General features: G+C 39.4%; 1 long non-coding RNA gene across 1 annotated transcript; it reads left to right on the top strand.

Moving 5' to 3' along the window:
• Window positions 1-6,923: 6,923 nt before the first annotated feature.
• On the top strand, window positions 6,924-18,245 carry LOC139792335 (uncharacterized). The gene is made up of 3 exons (XR_011724295.1): window positions 6,924-7,038; window positions 7,128-7,194; window positions 18,151-18,245. It is a non-coding gene; the product is annotated as an uncharacterized lncRNA (long non-coding RNA).
• The last annotated feature ends 2,632 nt before the right edge of the window (window positions 18,246-20,877 follow it).

Genomic DNA, 20,877 nt, shown 5'->3' with positions numbered 1-20,877 from the left:
TATTGGCAATTTAGACTTCTTTGCTACCTGTGAAATAATAATCAGTGGTAGCCCTGATGTCAGGATTGCAATTTCTACCACACTAATTGATAACTGTGTAGTCTAGGAACTTAGAAGCATACATGAGGTAGTCAACATTCTCTCATTAAAGGAGCTTGCTGCCCGCTGGGTGCTGGAAGGTTGCACTGAAGGGTGTCTGCCAAGGGCTCTGGCTGAATGAAAAGGTTGTTTGTGTTCTTTCCTCAGGATTTGCTGGGTGTAGGATTAGAAGACTGAAGCAACTCTCAGAGCATATCTTTCCACATTTCCCTATTTTTCTCACCTTTCTTGTCTATTTGGATGGCAGTGAGGTACTAACGCTATCCATGTTTCACCCCATGCTTATTCAGGAGATTTGTCTCCTTAAACTGTTTGTGTTGTTAATGGTTACTGCTTCAGATCACCCCTAAAGAGAAACTGTCTCCCTCGACTGACTGTTGGATGCCAAAAGTTAGGCAGTATGGACACACCTCAGGATTTCCATTTCTATCCTTCTGCAAGAAAACAGCTTGATAACTGTCTGAAACCATCGCTCAGCCAGGGATGGTCAAGAAGGAGAGGGAAACTTATTTGGATATTGGATGAGAGATGTCCTCTGGGGGCAGAGGTTTCTTACGGTTTTGCTGGGCTATGGGAAATCTTACACACTGCTGAAAGTTTTCCTGAACCTTGCATGCTGATGTGCAAACTTCTCAGAAATGTTCACAAATCTCAGAGTTGCCTGAAATCTCCTACAATGCAAGTTTTCTCTGATACAAGGTTCCCTTATAAATGTTTCACAGAGTTCTCCACTTCAAGTTTCTAAAAAGACACATTGCATATTTATGGGATGCTCTGTTCAACATCCAGCCCCTGTGAAAAAGCCCTGTAGTTTAGGTCCAACTTCTGATAGGATGCCAAGTCTACCAAACACAGAAGAGAGGACTCATTATAGACTCTTTGTCTGAACTATCATGGCTCAGAAGATATGAGCTTGCTAGTGGGAAGGTTTTAAAAGCCCAAGGTGCAGAGACTGGTGTCAGAGAAACCTTTGTGCTGCATATAAGAGAAAAGTGTGCAAGTGCAAAAGGCTGTAAATCCATTGAGTTACTCCAGTAACAGAAAATAAACAAAACCCCCACAATTCACTTGCACACAGCAGCACTGAGGACACCTGAATAGATTCCAAGAAATTTCCATTAGGCTCAGTGAGGGTGCAGATGTCCATCAGGGCAGATATCTGTGCAAAGCTGAGACGGCCATCATAGGATCATCTGAATGCCTTATGGAATTAGAGCCTCATAACGCTCATATGCTTGCTATTTATTTTCTATTTGAATACCAGTTATTACTGCAACCATATTTGTTTACCTTGAGCAGTCAGTTGATATATATACAGCAATTTATAGGCTCTTCAACCCCTTATCACACAACCTACAATACGGATCAGTATTGCCTGTTTCTGATATGCCCTCAATTATGTACCTCTTTCACTGTTGTTGCCTACCTTATGCCCAGATTGCAAGCTCACAGAGAGTGAATTTCTGCATTGCTTTCAAGCTTTTGCAGAAAAAGTTTCTATATTTTGTTCTATATTTTCTACCCCATCTATCAAAGCAGTGTCCATGGCCAGGAATACTAGGAACTACAATAATGCTAATACTAAGCATTACTGATAGGAGAGAATTAATGCCTCTGAGAAACACTAAAAAATAAATGTGTAATTTTGTTCACTAGGGGCACTTCATATAAAAGGATATCGTAATATCCTTCATATAAAAGGATATCATAATGGCTTAATTACTTACTGTAAGCCACTCAGAAACAGTCCAGTAAACATATTTTAATAGTTCCTCATTATTATCAACTCCTGTTCTATGTATGGGTAAATGTCTCTGATATCAGAAAGATATGCCCCTCAGCCCATTATTAATTCACCAAAAGAGAGAAATTTCTTTGACTAAAAGTATTATTTTTAGATAAGTTTGACTTCTACAATGCATATTACAACTACAGAAACATTACTATTGGTGTAAAAAGGTTATGTCTTATTTAGGGAAAGGTGGCAGCACTAAATAGAAAACCAGGGCATAAGTACCATGCCAGTAACTAGGACACATTCAGCTAGCTTGTACTGCAGTATATCAATTGCAAAATAACTTTGAGAGAGGTAAATTGGTTTCAGTGAATACGAAGAAAATTTTCAGATTCTACTTGGATACAAGTAGAATATAGATATATTGGATATAGAGATTAATAGTGAATTTCCTTTCTTAGCAAAACTGACCTCTCTTTTGTTTCCCCATCTCCTCTCCCCTGCACTTCACGAAGTGATATCAGAAGGATTCAAGCCAGGCAATTTTCATACTTTGTGGTGACTTACAGGGCAGCTCTTGAATGGATAGATTTTAAAGTCAGCAGTGATATCAACATTGAAGGAGACACAGCACTGACAGCTGAGCCTTACCTAGAACAACAAGGCTGTCACTCCTTAGGCACCTGAGGACATTGCAGTATTCCCAAATGAACTTGTGGACTCAAGAAATGTGTTAGTGGAACTAAGATTTCACTTGAATTGTTCACTCAGAAATTTCCTAGCAGGCCTGAAAAGCTTGGAGCATGTTGTACTATCATTTTTGTTCCTGATATGCCCCTGTATTTTTCCCTGTGAAGTGTGTCACATCTCAGGAGTGCCCAGTCCCATGAAAGGTGAAAGAAAGTAAAACAATTCACAACAGAAATTACAAGGAGAAAGAGGAGGAGAAGAAAACCAAGGAGAAAAGAAAATACTGGTGTTACAGAACAGCTGATGTAAATATGCAGATCCCTTTTCCTTATAACATTATTTTAAGATGCTCTTCATCTTTCAAAACAGGCTGGATTCTCCATGCTTCATCTCATTTCCAGATATGATGATTCCAATTTTTCAGTCAGTGTAGGTTCATACAACAGTTTGAGTGGATACTTGCCCCTGTTGGAAAAAAACAAGCACAATTAAATCTTGTTGAAACTTCTTATTCTGGCAGTCTAATGCAAAAGGCTAACAACTTAAATTTAAACAATACTGACTATGCATACTTAACTTTAAAACGCTGTAAAATAAACTGGTTTCAAGTATTTTTTCAAAAATTACCATTCACTCTCAGTTTAAAATTCCTTTTAGCTCCAGGTTTTTTCCTAAGACTATGCAAGCTTGCAGCTCTTCACCTTAAAAGATTCCTAGCTTTTATTCAAGCATCCTCTGGATCTTGAAGAAAACTACAGAACAACATAATGTTATGGCTCAGGACTTATTGATCCATCAATCAGTTTAAGTGCTTTATTTGAAGATCTGCAAAGTGTCAAAACAGAGAAACAGTAATGGGCAAAATAATTAGACTGTGTCACAAGCTGTTTGCAGAAAGGAGGGAAAATGGTCCATTCAACCTTAACTTTCATATTTCTGACTTCTAACTACTATGCTGTCTCATCTAGGAGAGGCCAAACATAGATGTGGTATGGAACTGTGCAGTACAATCCTCGAGTAGTGCAATTTAAAAGCTTTTTCTAAGAAAGGTTTAAGAGTAATGAGGCAACAAGGATTCACCGTATGGCAACATTTTATTATGAAACTCAGTTACACAGCAAAACTATCAGTTTTCCCTTGTTGCCTTCCAAGAAAATGCTGTTACTTTCCAAAAGACTTTATGCTCAATTAATCCCTAGTGGCATCAAGGGATGCTAGCTTTGTGTTCCTCCACCAGAACCATCCCATGTACAGAGAAGATGGCAGGCTAATTTGCACAGCTACCCTCCAGCAAGGATTTTGCCATCAGAATGGGTGTAACTCCAAACTTCATATTTACCTCCAATCTTCCCTTCCTTCTGTCCTCTATGTTCTTTTGAGCTATTTGTTCACCTGCAACATCTGATGACATTACTAACTTTCCCTGCACTTCAATCTTTTTTTTTCCCCTCCAGTTTCACATTTTCCTTTTTTCCCTGCCATCTTTGCAAGAGCTGCCAAAAAGGAAAGGTAATTAGCTCTCACTGAGCCTGTGTTCCTGGGGCTAGGTTACTAAGCTGCCTAAACTAAAACTGACTACAGTATCTCCATGCTTTATACAGTCAGTTCTGTTTCCTGACTGCAATATAGATATAAATTTAACTTAAGAACCCTTTGGAGGGGGGAGAGGTCTTTTCATTACATGCTCAATATCCATTATATTGGAACCTGGCTTCTAGTTCAGGTCCTGAAGGCATATCACAATACAAATAATAGACAATAATAATAATAAAAAGAAAATTTTCATCACAAGAAAGTTGATTAGTCTCCTGCATTTTGGGTAAAAATGTCTATTTTACTACAAAGTTTTACAATTTTTATTTTGTGTTTTTAAATACAGTACCAGTTAAGACTAATTCCCTATTACCCCTGCCTTCCGTGCAGATATATTTATATCTCAGTATTCCAGTGAGTTCCCTTAGCTGATGTTTGACATGCAGCTCTAAAATTACTGTATCATCCCAAATTTAAGCTTATGGAATTTCCACTGCAACAACTGCATCTGGGTAACAAATTGTTTGTTAAATGGAAATGGAAATGATCAACTATGTGGGTTATTTCCCGTGATATTCTTGCACTGGAATGTTTTCATTCACATGCTGTTAGAGACTTACTGTGACATGTAGGTATGTTTTCAAGATGCCCTACAGCTCCCAAAGGTATCATCATGAGAATTAGGGGTCTCAGCAGTTTCTTGATGGGATGGGATTTAAAGTAATATTTGTACATTACTTTCTTGTTTGAACATTACCTCTAATAGCACATCCAGCTACAACTCCTTTTTTTTTCTCTTCACTCATAAAGAGATGGGGAGAGCTTACAAGAGAAGCAATTGACTTGTGGTAAACTTGCAGTTTTGAGGAACAGATGATTCAATCACTTAGGGATCTGCTCTGGATCAGTAGTACCAGTCCTACAGTGACTGCACATGAGCAGAACTAAGATTTCTTTTGGGTAAATTTGCAGATATTTTTTACCTGCCATAGTGACACAAATTAATGACATAGGCTTTAAATTTAACATTTTCATTACCAATTTAGTTCAAGTCTCTCTTTGGGCCCTGTTACACAATAAATATAACTGGTTATAGTAAAGAGGTGATTTAAGAAAAATTAATAGAAAAAACTTCTATGGCAAAATAATTGTCCACACACAACAGATTCCAACAACATTAGCAAGAATATGGTTAAGTACCAATTTAATCACTTCACAGAAGTTTATAGTCTGTTCTGCCCTAAATTATTAAATTTTAAGAATAAATTGAAAGATGTGTGTTGTAGCTTTTTTTTATGGCAAATAATTCTATGAGAATTGATTCTCCATTCAGTCAGAGATACTGCTGCCACAATTTTATGTGGACTACTTGGAGTTTTCTAAAATTCTTTAACATGAAGCTCGTCAGTATTGAGGCCACAACATTTAGACCATTCCCTCTTGCTGCCAACCGAGTGCTGTTTGCTTTCATCAGGGTAAGGCAGAATGTAGCCGAGTCTGGAATGAACATGGTTAGAAAGTACCATCAAAACACTGAAGTCAGATATGCTTAAGCTACTTGTAAAGACATTAATGTATCTGCTGTCACCTTAGAAGAAAGTTCAGCATGTCTTTGTTTCTACCTCATTAACACATGAAGTCTTCAAGGAGCTGATAGCAGACCCATCTTTCCTGGATTTTTCATATTAGCATCAAGTCTTTCATCTAGAGAAGGAGGATGCTTCACCTTCTCCAAGCTTCCCAGCCTTCATTCCCACCATCATCCCAAATAAAATATTTCCTTTTATTTCTTCCACCTCCTGTGAAGTTGCCCATCTGTTTCTATTTACTACCAGATTCCCCCTCCCACACTCCTTATACACTTGGTGAACCACGCAATACTTTCCTCCTGCCTCTTCCTTCATCGAGGATCTTGCCCATGGCAACTCTCTCCCTTCTCTTCCTGAGGACCTGTTTACCCAAGCAAGGGAGATGCTGGCACTGGGCTCGCTGTCCTTGGGGCCTGTGTGGCATCCTGCCTCTGGGCTATGAGAGATTCCCAAATGACCTTTGCAGCTCTGCTGACTGACTCCCCATCACCACCTGCCACCCACGGGCTCCTCAGCTCCAACCACAGGACGTGGAGCACAAGCACACTGCAATTCAAGGTGTCTGTGGAGGGGGATGTTGTCAGACATGGTATAAAACCTGTGCTGTTTCTCTGGGAGGACATCCCATTCAGGGGCACACGCCCACACATGTGCATGGCACAGTTCCAGCACGAGAGCTTCTCCAGGAGTGTATTATTTCCTTCTCCCTCACCTGTTTGCATGCTGGCTGTAAGCTGCTCAAAGCAAGATGTTGCTTTCCTGAATACCTATGCAATGGTCAGTGCAGAGACCTTGCAAAACCAAGGCCACAGAACAAGTGCTAGTAACAGATAATGAATGGGAGACTTCAGAAATAATGTAAGGAAATGAAACAGGAGTTGACATGATAAATATTTGAAAAATAGGGGGGTCAATCAGGAGCCTGCATGCTCTCTCTCATATCATTACATGAAGGTAAGGAAACACTGCCTGAAAGTAAAGGCTAGTGCTTGGAAACTCATGGAAAAAAAAACAAAAAAACAAATTACAGTGTGTAATTAGGTTTTGGTAATAATTGCCCTTTTGCGACACTGAGGCCAAGTACTCTGTAAGAGAGTTACACAGATAGTACAAAATGCTTGTAGTCATCTCTTCTGTAAGAAGCATTTTAATCCCACACTTGAGGTCAGTGTCTGTTAAAGACCAAGAGGAGACCTGATACTCTGATACTTTCAGAGGGATTGAATATTAGACCCAAGAGACCTATCATCTGTGTGACATTTCCTACAGGAAGGAGAGCAAGGAAGGAGCAGAAGACTGCAGGGTCAACAGGAAAAATGTGGTAGAAAAATTTCATCAGAATTAAAAGACACTGAAAGGACGGTGAAGAGAAAGACTCTAGATGATTTATAGGTAAATTCTGGTTTACATTTTTCCAGTTTAATGTTTCAGTGAGATTCTCCAGATTTTTTAAAGACCATGTATTCATTTGTGTTTTGTAGAAATCTGCTTTTGAGGATCATATTATTTGACTTGGAAGTGTTTACCTAGATGACTATCAATACACCAGTAAGTCTGATTTTGTTCCCAGTTTCATAGTAGTATTGATTCATTGCTACAATTAATTAATCCTGGAAAGGAATGTCCAGCAATTAACATTTTTGAAGACCAGATACCATGTACTTTTACTGTTCAAGAAGGTATATATTATGTATATATAGAGCAAGTATATATTATAAAGCCCACTATTAATGAAAAAGATCTACTTTTTAAAACAGGTATTGGATAAAATGTGATTAAAACATATTTAATACATGCATAAAGTAGGGAACATGGCAAGAGATTAATGAACCATCCTGGACAGGATAACAAGCTAGATATTTGTCGAGGTTTGAACAGCTTTGATTTGGTTTTGCTTTTGTTTTGATCCTTGTGTCTTCAAGGTTTCCTCCCTCCCAGACAGACTGCAGAAAAGAAATATCCCAGATACTACGGCAGAGTTTATATTTTATATGTTACCTACCCATCTAAAATTGTAACTCCATATAGTCTCACCTGAAATCTCAAACTGGTGCAAGGCTGATCAGTGCCATTGCATAATCTACAGTTGCAATGGAGCTATTCTGAACCACATGTGGGAGTTACTCTTTTCCAATATTTGCTGCACTGTTCTTAGGCCAAGTGAACTTGATGTCTTTTAAAAATTGCTGCTTAAAAAAAAAAATGTAGCCTGGAAACAGAGTGCCTCCCCAGAAATCAAAAGTATTGACTGTAAGAAGAGTATGCCTACCAATCAAAGCAGTTCTCCAGAGTGGAAATTTTAGTCTGTGTTTTCAGTTTAACTGGTAGCTCACTGCTGGCTTGAGAAAATGTAACAGGGAATGCCAGTGAAACCTTAAGCCATAGAAAAATAAGTCTGGGGCAGAAATATCCCATGTACACATCCATCTCATCGAGCTACTTTAGTGTTTCTAAGGTTTGTCTGGTGTTCATGCAAAACAGCAATTGCAGCATAAACATGTAAAAAGCAAATATATCTTTATTTGGGTTATTCAGCTTCCTATCCTACTGTTTTCTCCTTTATATTAGCCCCTATTCCATGCCCCGGGGCTCCTCACCAGCTCCTCATTAAGGCATGCACCTTCTTGTGGCTCTCGATCAGCCTCCTGCACTGCAGCAATTAACCCATTATAGTACCAAACACATGACTGTTGCAGCTTTTATTCAGATTCATAATACTCTTTTATTGCATGCCAGGTTTCAAAATTAATTTTGAAGGCAACAAGAGATGTGTTGAAATGCATCAATTTTTTTTTCCCAAAAATAGATCATACCATACTGCTCTAGTAACTTTCTTTTAGAAATAAGGTTTTGGGGTTTTTTTATAGAAAGGAAATACAATAAATCTGTGGGTATCCATAAATTATGTTATAGGAAGTTGCAGCAGAGAGGGGTATTATTTAAACTGGAGAAAGCAGAGATCTGTTGGAATAACTGTACAGATTTAACCAAAGAGGTGAATGTGGCTCATGCTGAGAAGATCTATTGGGATGGACAAACCTATTGGAGTCCTGTGCAGATTGCTCTTGTGACTGACCATTTTGTAGGGTCCCATTTTCATTGTCACACTACAGAAAAATAAAAGCTGTGGTACTGAAATCTGCTGTTATGAAAAGTGAAGAAAAACTACCAGTATTGAGCTGCAATAGTACAACAGATGAAAGGGAAGAAAAAGAATGGGAAGGGACCAGATGGAATCCAGGTGTATAGCCTCAAGATGGTAGATTTCAGAAGACAAAAGCAATGGGCTTAGGCTCCCAGTTTGGGTGGATAGCATTGCTTCAGCAGTTGGCTGGAAAAAAAAGAAATAGAAGTTAGGTGCTTAAAACAATTTGGATCACACTCCTTGCTACTAAAAAGTAGCTGTGGGCCTTAGATAAGTTGAGCCCATAAAACAAAACCATGATGATGAGGAGATATCTGGCAATGGTGTTTTTTTTTTCATTTTCTTATTGAATGCTGTCGTTCTAGACAATGTACAGGCATGCAGTGTATAGGGTGGGTCACCCATGTGTGAGAAAATTATTTCAAATTGGGATGAGCACCAAGAAGGTGTACTGAGAGGAGGAGGAGAAGCTATTAATATGGGAGACTAAAAGTGTTTCACTTGTTTACACAAACAAAACAAAGGCTGAGAGAGAACATAAATAGCTGTTGTCTATAAATATACAAGGAGGGAGAAGAGCTATTTAAAGGACCACGTTGACATAAGAACAAATGGTTAGAAGATGGCCATGAGTAAACTCAAACAGGAAATTAGGAGGAAGTGCTGGAATGAAAATCCTGGAGCAACGCTCCAACGGGAGCAGGGGGAGCAAGAAACTTTGCTGGTTCCAGCATGAAACTTGAGCACTTCATGAAACTAATTACGTGACGTATGGTTGACAGCAAAAGCTGGGGTTTGAACTTGATGCAGGAGGTCCTTTTAAATCCTATTTCCTACGTTTCCAGGGGCAGCTGATTTAAATCTTCGGCAAGAGATGTCTTAGATGCTGATAACAATAATTAATACCTTACAGTCGAGTAATACCCTCCCATCTAAGGCCTGCAAAACACATTGAACACATATGGGAATTAAACAACTAAATATCCACCTGTGTTGTTACCATTATTTTGTAGCCAGAAAACTGCAATGCCCCATGCAATCCTTTTTTTGGATTACATGGAAAAATCTGTAAAAATGAAGAATAGACCTCACAGATCTCCCAGTTTTAAGAATAAACCTGTAGTTCTGAAAATTATCATCATGTTTTTAAGGCTTTTTAATTCTAGAAAATGTATGAATTGTATACAATTGCTTGTACAACCCTATAAGCCATATGCTGTTTAGCTTAAAATGTCAATGAGCGAGTCAGCAACAGCAAGAAAATGAAGGTGTTTGTAAATGTTGCATTTAAAAAGCATTTAGATAAATGCAAGCAGTCCTGCAAAGATGTATGCATCTTCAAAATCAGAACAATGCAGTATTTCACAGTCATTAAATAATGTGTCACGTAGCTCCAAACAAGAATCATATATCTTGAAAAAATGTTGTCTTCTTGGGGATTTGGAACAGCACCAGTTACATGTATGCTAATTCCCACTCTGACTTCCTCCAGGAAAGATACCTGGGGTGCTAAGGCATGCAGAGCAGTGGTTCCCTGGCTCTTCTCCCTGCCCTGAAATCCTGCCCTCCAAAACATGCGGAACACCAGCCACAATTGCCATTCTGTGGACAAACATCCAGCACATGGAAGAGACTGAGCACACTGGTTTGGCACTTCTCTGAGGGCTTTAAGGCCTCCGTCTCAACTCTACTCTTCAACTTGCATCAGGGAAGGGATAAATCCCAAAGTCCATCTGATGTCTTGCCTACACTATGCTGATCCAAACATAGTGAAGCACTGAATACAGGGATGCCTTCAGAGGAAGGCATCCAGAGGAAGGATTGCTGATTTGCACAATTCCCACCTATAAATATCTTCCTGTGACACATCCAATGCTGGGTATGGTCCCTGAACATAGCAATAAGGCTTTTGCCCTCTGCTCCTTCAAACTCCTCCCCTCTGTGGCCTCTGCCAGAGAATTTACAAGCCCCAAGCAGAGGGGAGCCAGACTGGCTGCCATGCCTGTGTAGAGCCATACTCCGAAAGAACAAGCTCTGCCCAGAAAAATATATACTCTAAGTCAAAGGAAACCACACACATGTAGCTGAGCACAGAAATTGGCTCCAGAGGTGTGCAGAACTTGTGAAAAGCAGGTGCTTGAAACAAGACCAGGCACCTGCCAAGAGTTAACTGGCTTTAAGAACGAAGACTATGGTTCAGCAAATCTAAGGTGGGAAGCAGTGTGCTGGGGACAGAGAGGGATGGGAAAGGCACACAGAGTATTTATCAGCCATCTGAATCCAGTCCATGTCAAGAAAGACAATTGTTTTCTAGGTGGCTAAAATTTGCATACTCTTCTTCATAACCGAAAAAGTTAAAACCATGTGAAGGAACTGCAGGTTGGACTGCCCAAACCCTTCACATGCTGCTGACTTTCGCAGACCACAAACTCTCCAGTGGACAGAACACAGAGCCTTGTTTTCCCAAAATTCAAAAAAAGGCCTTGATCCTTATAATATCTTCAAATAATAAACAAATCATAGGAATTCCAATCCACAAAAAGGCCAGATTCTGCCCATAAAAATGTATGCTCTGTTTAAGTCAAAGGAAACTGCAAGTGTGGAGCTGAGCACAGAAGCTGGCTCAAAGCCCACTTGTAACTAAGCCATGCATGTGAGGACAAAATAGAGCCCATTGTCTTTTGAGAGCTTTTTAATTTTTCTTTGTTGTTCTCTAGGACATGAATTATCTTAACTGAAAAAAAGAATTTTATTCCAATGTAACATGTCTCTGACCAGCAAAATTATTTTAATTGCTGGGTTTTAGCTCCATTTAGCTCCCACTTTAGAAGCTGCTGAGAGAACGTAACATATGTCTATAGTCTCTTCCTATAAACCTACCCAAGAGAAGTTTAATTTGCTGTGGATGATGCCTGGAGCAACCTCTGATAAAACTCTACCCCAGCTTATTTGATCAGAGACAAGAGGTGAAAGGTTTCCTCCCTCAAGTTCCCACACAGCCTTTTCAAGGCCGCACTTTTCCACACAGGGACTAGGATATAGACTCCACAAGAAGACAGTGGAAAATTGTCCTTTCTGGCTTTCCTCAGCTTCAAATATAGTTTTACTGGCCTTCTCTTGGCTTCTGCCACTGCCCCTTTTTAAGGGCCTTCTGAAGAGCTGAGTGATATATAAAGATTCCAGCTTCCAGACACATTAATTTTTAAGAGTTTTTCTACAGAATTTTTGCAGTGGTACCCATTCCTTCCTACTTCTCCCAACTTACCACAAACGTTTTCTCCCTGTCTCCCCAGAAGATCTTTGCAGAAACTCAGACAGAAGAAAAGTGGCACAAAGGCTCATTTCCCTATTTTGCTGCAGAAAGATAGTAGTATGGGAAAGATGTTGAGCCTAAAACCTCTTCTTGGCTGTGGCTTCTGCCCTGGGACACTCTGGCATATCATCTCTGATCAGCATTTTTAGAAAGACCTGTAAATGTTTTTGATTGGAGAAACTGCCATGGTTTGTGATAGGGCTCTTAATATCTAAGAGTAGCCAGAAGGAAGTCTCAAGTAGTGTTCATCTGGGAGAAGCAACTAAGCTCCAAACAAACTCAACAACCAGTCTTCTAGTCCCTGGCCCCATCCCCTTCTCTTGTAGCCTGACTACCCACCTGAAAGAGCTCCACTGAGCGGGGAGAACTGCATCACTACAAATAAATATCCAGCTTCCAATAACAATCTTCATCTATCCACATTTTCACAACCAAAACCCCAGCATCAAAAACAAATGCATGTTCGTTTTGGTGTCAAAGCAGCTCAGGTAAAGCAGAAGACAATTCAGAAACTTGAGAAATCTGCAGGAACAAAAAAGCTGTTGATGAATAGATAATGTGTGACTTAAAGGCATTTTAATGGTACTGTGGAGAGAAGGAAAGGTTGAAAGAGCTGTTATTTACTTATTATTTTCAACTTCAGCATTCATGTGATACATATTAGAGGGCTCAAATGCAACCACATTAGCAGGTAGGAGATGATGCACTTCACTGTGAGCTTGTGGGAGGTCTTGTGCTTGAAGATCCTGAAGTATTTTGCTTTTAAATCCTCTTTCTTGTTTTTCTTTTTTTTTAAGTCTTCTGGGATTTAATTAAACTTGTGGTCTCCTGGCATTTTCCAGTCAGAAGTTACACATCAGCTGTCTCCTGTTCTCCTGTATACCTCACTCTTCCTCTCTCCTTTTCCCATGCAGAAGATTTTGCCGGGCACGTGCGTCCATTTCAGAGCCTAATCGTAGGCAACTTAAATCTTTCGAACGTCGCCCACATTAGCAATTGCAAAATAATAAACATGACAAAATTCAGATTAATAGGGCAACCTGCACAACTCGCACGGAGGGAAGAGCCCTCTGGAATTCTAAGCGTAATAGGTCTGTGTTTATTTCGCAACCGACGGCATAATGTGACTGATTTACAAGAGTTTAACTCAAGTGTTAATCTGACAGTGACGAAGAGCTTCTCAGTGGCAGAATCACTTACACTATCATATTAGTTGCCTCCTCTATTAAAGCAGTGTGGTCGATAATTGGAATGCTTTTATGTCTAGTGGTTCTGACAAGGCTCTCTTTAGGTCACATATGGGCGGTCTGGCTTGCTGCACAGCTGAACAGTGGCAAATGATTTAAACTGAGAAAGTATTGTTCTCCTCGTATTATGGAGCAAGGGCAGTTCAAGGAAAGTAAGGCTCTGCACCGGCTACCTGCTGGTGTGTAGTAAAATAAGATGGACATGATACTGGGTTGGGAGTACAATTAAATCTATTTTGCACCAATGTGTTGGTGGACAGATGAGTTTCCACATGGCAGAGCTTTATGATCTTTAAGGTAGACTGAACTAATAGATTGGTGTGGAGCGCACTGAAGTTACTAAGGATGAGAAAGCAAGCAGCAGTACATTTGAACTACAGGTTTCTCATATGCTACACGTCATGCTGAGTTTTTATAGCTCCTGGCTTTCAAAAAGCCTGTTTCAAAGAGGTTTGCGCTAGACTGGGCATGCAGTTTTGCTCTGCAGATATTGTCGCTACCGATTTAGTGGAATGCAATTAGGAAGCCTAAATTAAGTGGTAATGGAGAACCAGCTCTTGAAACTGGGGTTTCCACGGCAACCACTGCTTACAATACAGCCTTCAGTTAGTTTTCCCACTTTATCTGCAAAATGCACAATTGAGCTTTAAAACAGCTTTGTGCTGAAAAGCGCACTGTAAACAACTGTTTGCAATGAGAGTTTTACACTGTCTTTAAATACAACAAGCTATCAAATAAAATTTACTTGTCCACACTAATAAAAAAAAAAATAAAATCCATGCAGTACAAAACACTGAAGGGTCCGGAAACTTATTATTCATTCTGGAAATGTACATATAATGCAAAAATTCAAGATCTTGTGGGTCCTCAATTTTTTCTTTTAAGTCTTATCATTATTCCTCAATTTTAAGACACATAATCCCATATCTCTCAGTAGTGAGAAGAACTGAGCGTTTTGGTAAAAATACTACATTTATCAAAACAGCAACACTAGATAGTTATAAAGCGCTTTTTGTTTAATATGAGCTAATAAACGTGCATTTTCATCAGACTTCCTTTAACATCTGTCAGTCTTTTACAATGGGTTGTGGGGTTTTTTTCCCTTTATAATACAATATTATATTCTTCATAAATGTTCATATTTTATGGCAAAGTAACACTGTGACGTTCTTTAACTGCTCAACACTTTTGATTGCTTTAGGATCATAGCCCAACTTTTGCATCTTGTCAAAATATGGGAAAATGGAAAGGATGATAGTAAGGTCATATGTGTAATTTGTATTGACCGCCCTTTTCATGATAACCCCATCAAACTGAATCTCTAAACTGAAATTACATGTTTGCAACCAATTGTCTCTCCTCTGTTGTTCAATCACTACTCCTGAATTAGTGCTGTCAGGTGATTTGTAAGAATTGAGATCTTGGCCATTTTTAATTTACTTTTTTTTTCTTCCTTTTTTACTTGTTTTAATCAAGATAAAAATCTCAGTGAAAATACTGTGTAAACTTCACCAAGATAATTTGAGTAGAGACATCACCTAATTTTGATTTTTGGCCTATCAGCTAGTGTACTCTTTTAAAGCAGTGCTGTTCAGAGAAGAAAAGGAAAAAAAAAAAAAAAAAAAAAAAAAGGAGAGAGAGAGAGAGAAAACACTTAACAACATTAAAGGCTGGCACAGTGAGTCAAAGCACACCTAATTTGTGTCTCAGCTGAAGTGCAGCAGCCCAAGCACCTTGCAGCCTTTCAAGGCTGATGCACTTTGCGTGCGCCTGCGTTTGTTATAGTAACCACATCGGGTCGATGCAGAGGGAGACAAAAAGGGTGAAGGGGTGGAGGTGGTGGGAAGGGGAGGGAAGAGGGAGCATGGGTGCCTTCCCTAAGGAGCCTGCAGAGGATTGTATCATGGCATCTGCAGTCCTGTATAAATTTAGATTTGATATAGTCTCTGTAGACTTTGAAGGTGCCAGGCAGGGAAGCTTGCCCTTCACACTGCGGGTGCACTTTCAGCCAGGGTGATCAGGCTGCACCTATTCTGATCTGCTTGAAAGAGCTTTTTTCAGCAGTAACAGAAACCAGGATCAGGATGGGAAAGCTGACTTTAAAGTTCAAATCTCCACTGCGTGTCGGTGTTAATGGGAGTTTCTTCTGTGATGGGTAGGTCATAAAACACACAGCTTTAGAGACTGCACAGGGTGAACAAATCAAAGAACTTAGTAATAAAAATGATGTGTGTGCCAATATTATTTAATATTAACTTGCGAAAATTGTTGAAGAAACACATCTTTGTCATATATCAGAATTGGCTCTAAAGCTGAATCAACAGATTAATAGGGTTATTTATAATGATATTGTCCTCATAAAGGCTTTATTATTTAGGAATCAGAGTTGGAAATTGTAATTTCTTTAATGATTTTTCATCACATAAATTAGCCTGCCTCAACTCCTCCGTCTAGAAGGCAAGAGGAGAGGTTGAGCTGGTCCCCTTCCTCATTCTTACACAAAATCTGCTCATTTGGATGGATCCCAAATTTTCGAGAAACAAGTCCCTGGAAGAAATGCAGAATGCCAGCGTGCACAAGACTTTCACAGGGCATCTCGTTTCAACACCGACTGCCTGCATTTTATCAGAGTACTAAAGGACACATTGAAATTATTTTATTCTGGCACCAGCTCGCGTCGTGATGTGTATGCATTCGATTGCACTTGACAAATCTTTGGGGCAAACAAAACGGTCTAATGTAAGGAAATATCTTAGCATATTCCAAAAAACGACATTTTTAGACCAAACATGTGTTCGATTGATTTGCCTTCTCCAGAGATCACTTTTGAATCCCAGCCAGAGATAAGGAGGGGGGCAGGCTCTCGCTGAAGGCCAGGCGGGTCAGCCGTGCTTCCGCTGGTATTTCCTGCGCTCCAGAGTCCCGATCCTAACTGTACAAATAGCTCCACATGGCATCCTGAGAGCGTGCCAGGGAATTTTATGATCGCACGCCAAGTATGGTTGTCAGGTTCCACTCCACTGCTGTGTGTGTATGTGTGTGCTCATATGTGTGTGTGGCTGGAGCTAACTTCAGACTCAGTAATTACCATAATCCAAACAGGGCCTTTACCATCTTATTTGCATGCAGCCAGCAGTGCTGTTTTTATCAGCACCACTACTGAATTGTTGAAAAGTTTTAATTATCTTGACCACTATTATTATTATTATTATTATTATTATTATTATTATTTATTCCTGTTTTTTCTTTGGTTTTGGTTTTGTCTTTTTGCTGTTTTATTTCCCCCCCCTCTTTGGGCTGTTTTTGGATTTCAGCAGTTGTACCCCTAAAGCAACAATCAGATTCCTGCAATAGGAAATTTCCTCACTTTTTCTTCTTCGAGTAGTCATTTATAGTATCCTATCTCAAAGGCTGCTCAGAGTGGGGACAGTGGCAGAGAGAGGTAGTCTTTATTAATTAATGCCTAATATTTTTTCCTGAAAAAGTCACTCCGAATGCCTCTTTTAAAATGCTATTCAAAGCCCTTGGTGTAACTTTACATGTGTGTGTAGCCTTGCTGAACTGAGAGAAACCAGTTCCTGTACAGAAAGCTACCCCCTTGCATAATGCTCACCAGAGTAGTGCTTTAGTCGTCATGTTTTCTGTATTTCCACATTTCCATAATCTTTTGATTTAGGATTAGTATAAAATGTATCATGTCACTTATATTTGCTCTCTCAAACATTCTGCGTTTTCAGTATTTGAATGCTAAGTTAGACAAATTCAACCTTGAAATAAGACACTGTTTCCTAGCAGTAAGGGTAATTAAACACTGGAAGAGCTTACCCTGGGAGGAGGTGGACTCTCCATAGCTTAGAGTCTTTAAAATGAGATTAGGCATCTTTCTGAGAGACATGATTTAATCCAGCCGCTGTGGAAAGATTATTGTGTACATATACAGAAGGTCAGATGAGATGGTCACCAAAGTCCTTTCTGGCTTCGGAGCCTATTTATTGGCCTAGAAATCTGAGTTTGGATATATTTCTGCTTACATTTAAAGATCAGTTATAATATCTAGGTCTTTCGGGAATACTAAGAAAAATATTTTTTTAATTGTGTTGTCCACTGCAGGCAATAAGAATTTTCTTGTTAGGCTTTGCAGTGCCTTTTGTTTTGCTTTTGTAAGTAGTTAAAATCACAAAGGTTAATGCAGATTAAAATGCTCCAATATGAGATCGTTATGGAGGACAAGAAGGCTTTAAAGCCTAAAGAACCACAAACTGAACAAATGCAAAAATTATTCCTGGTCTATTGGTTTCTAAGGTGCAATAACTATTTTTAAAATAAGCTAAATTCATATTTTTCTTAGTGTAGAATATTATGATTGCATCTAGCTTCTCTTTTTTTATGAAGTTTATGTATCAGATTGCATACAATTGCTATTAAACTGTAGCAGTAACTGTGTATGGAACTGTATTCTGTTCCAAACTGTATTGTTTGGAAAGTAAACAAATTCAGTTTAAGTCATGAGATATTTTCTTTGCTGTAGGTTAGTCTTATGAAGATCCTATCCTTGTTTTCCCTTTAAAAGGAAAAAAAAAGAAAAAAATTAGGGTAAGAACCATCAGGGATTTCTCTTTAAATCCAGCAATCTATGCATACTACTAAGAATCAATGCTCTGTAAGCTGTCTGGTGTTCTGCAATAAATTCTAGCTTTTATAGACTTTTGCTGGGCCAGGTAGCTGCTAATGCCATAGAAATTGATTATTTGTGGTGTTCTTATCACTGCTTAAAATATCTAATTACTTTTTCTCCACAGATTTGGATTTGGCTTGCTTGATGCTGTACGATTAATGAAGGAAGCCCTAACTGGACAAATGTTGGTCTCTCGAGACAATGTGTTGTTGATAACAGGTCTGATTTGAGCAAGTCTAGTCAAATTTAATTTTAATAGTACTTAAAGGCACATACAGAACACATATCACTGATGTTTGGGCCGGTTTGCTTGGGTTTTAAATCTCTTGCACTATTAAATTTTATTCACATTAAGTATTAAGGTTTGCAAAGCAGCAAAGACACATCTCTGTCAGCTGTAGAGACACATATTTTGCCTCAGTATAGCAAGTTTTGCTTGAAATTTGCCTTTATACTTTCATACTTATGCAGACTGCGGTATGTAATTCATCAGTACACAGCTGCTCCTGTGGATGCATTATTGCGCTCTGATTATTTTGAACCCTAAAATTATTGATTGAGGTAAAGAAGAGACAAGCAGGTATTGCAATCAGTTCTCAATCTAGTGCGGGCAGCCTTCTTTAAAGGCATCTAATCCTTAGACTAAAAGCTTTACGCAGTTGCTAGTGCTCCCATAGGATTTTTCCCGTAGCTGTCCCTGTGTCATTTATGAGAAGTTAAGTACCAATCGTTTTCCACTGCACTACCAAATCAAGATAACCACCAAACATCAAGTCAGTCTCTTGCTGGATCACTGCTTTGAGTGTGAAATTCAGCTCACAACTCAGTCACAGCCCCAGCTGAGGAGGAAAATTTTCTCCCATCCCACCAGAATACAGGACTTCAGGATGTTTCCTTTCTGCATCAAGATGAAGTAATGACATCCGGACTCAGTAGGGTCCAGAGTACTTTCCTCCTTCCAAGAGTTCCCATTTTGCAGAGGAAACCTAAGGGAAGAAGGACTTGCATCTATGCACCTTGCACACCCAACTGTAGTACCAGCCTTCTTTTGGTTACTGAAAGAGAGACTAACACCTAGCTTCCTGGAGGTCTAGGCATGGCACTGCACATCATTTTTAAGCACCAGTTTGCAGAAGTGACTGCAGACACTTGTCTTTCCTGTCTTTTAAGCACCATGAAAGTGCCAATGTGGGAACAGAAATGGCTGGACAGAAAAAGTCTCAAGCATGGGGACTGCTCTAGAACATATCTGTAATCATAGCTCTTTCCAGAAGTGTGGCCTCTACCCTGGTTGAAACCTGGAGTCCTCTCCTCAGGCTGATGCTAACAATATTTGATTGAAATAAATTAATAAACCCCCTCTTGCAGCATTATCACAGCCATAGCAATGAAGCTGCACACTAAACCTTTACCTAACAGCCTAGTAGTTATTTAGGAAATGTTTCACGTATGAGGACACCCCAGGTCAGTTCTTTGTTCAGTGCCAGGACATTCAGCCTTGTCACTCCTAACTTGCAGGGACATCCCTTCGCCACAGTGCTCTGCACCAGGGTGTTCCCTCTTTATTGGAGGCTTGCCATACTTTAAGAAACAATGAAGATTTATTGGTCTGGAGAAAACAAAAGAGGTGTTACAATTATTTTTTTCCCAGCTTTGCAGGTAGGGAACAGCTCCTTGGGAAGAACTCATGCAATAACCCAAAGCATTTTATAATTATGCAATAACCCAAAGCATTTTATAATTTATTTATTTTAGCCAGATCATAGTTAACACAGGTTATGCAAATGGATTGTTTTGTGCACCTGTGGATCAATGTCTTCTTCATGGCTTTCCAGCATTTCCACAGAGAAGGCAGGAATGTAATAGAAACGTGCAGTCCTGTGGATGGTTTCTTCCCAAAGATGTCTCCTCTATGCAATCCTGCAGTGATTCTGCTGCAAAACTGTGGCTGAAAGTAACACCCCTGCGGAACAGGACCACTCTCTATTTTCTCTGGATCAGCATTACACTGTGAAAGGCACAGCAATGAAGTCTTTTTCTCAATGTTGTGCCTACTTGAGGCTCCTGAAAGTGTGATTAATTAGTTGTGATTAATTAAACCAGTAGTCATGACCTTCTTTTTTTTCCTGTCAAATTACATATAAACAAGAGGGTAGTCAATGAAGTCAAATGGTGTAAGATAGTAAATTTAGGGCAAATAAAAAGAAATGAGTCATGATGCATGTGGTTAACCTATGGGATTTGCTGCTACAGGTGCCCGTCTGATAAACAGGGCTCCTTGGCTGAAAAAAATAGTTGTTAATCCTATTATCATAATAGATGGGACCAATACTGTATTACTGGGACTTCTGGTGCACTGGGAAGGCAGAAGTGAGTCCTGGTTGGCTAATAAAGTAAGAGCAAGTGCTTCACGTGCTGGGAAGTCAGACAGGAATGTTTTTCTCTATGGACAGAGCACTACACTATTGTCTTCATCTGTGACTTGCCGTTTCATAGTTTGGTTGTTGTTTATTTGTCTCTCTTTGTAATTACTCAAAAAAATACTTTACTGGTTCTCTCTGTTGACTGAATGACCAGGTTTGGTCAATGGTGTAACATTCCTCTTCTTTGACCTTTACATCAAAATTGATTAACAATTATTCTTTTGCAGAAAAAGATTGACAAGATGTGGATGTTCATCTTTAATGAACTCTGGTCACAGAACTAGAAACCAACTAACTTTGATCTGGAACCGACCATCTCCTCAGCAATAGCTGGGTATCTCCTTTTTCTTGAAATGGTAAAGTAACGCCGTTCATAGATAAGATGAAGAACCACCTGTTGCTCCAGTCATTTTTTCCTCTCTTTCATA

Source organism: Heliangelus exortis, chromosome 1 (assembly GCF_036169615.1).
Source record: "Heliangelus exortis chromosome 1, bHelExo1.hap1, whole genome shotgun sequence".
Taxonomy (NCBI): Eukaryota; Metazoa; Chordata; class Aves; order Apodiformes; family Trochilidae; genus Heliangelus; species Heliangelus exortis.
The sequence above is the reverse complement of the archived record's forward strand: the minus strand, read 5'-3'. Positions and strand labels throughout refer to the sequence as shown.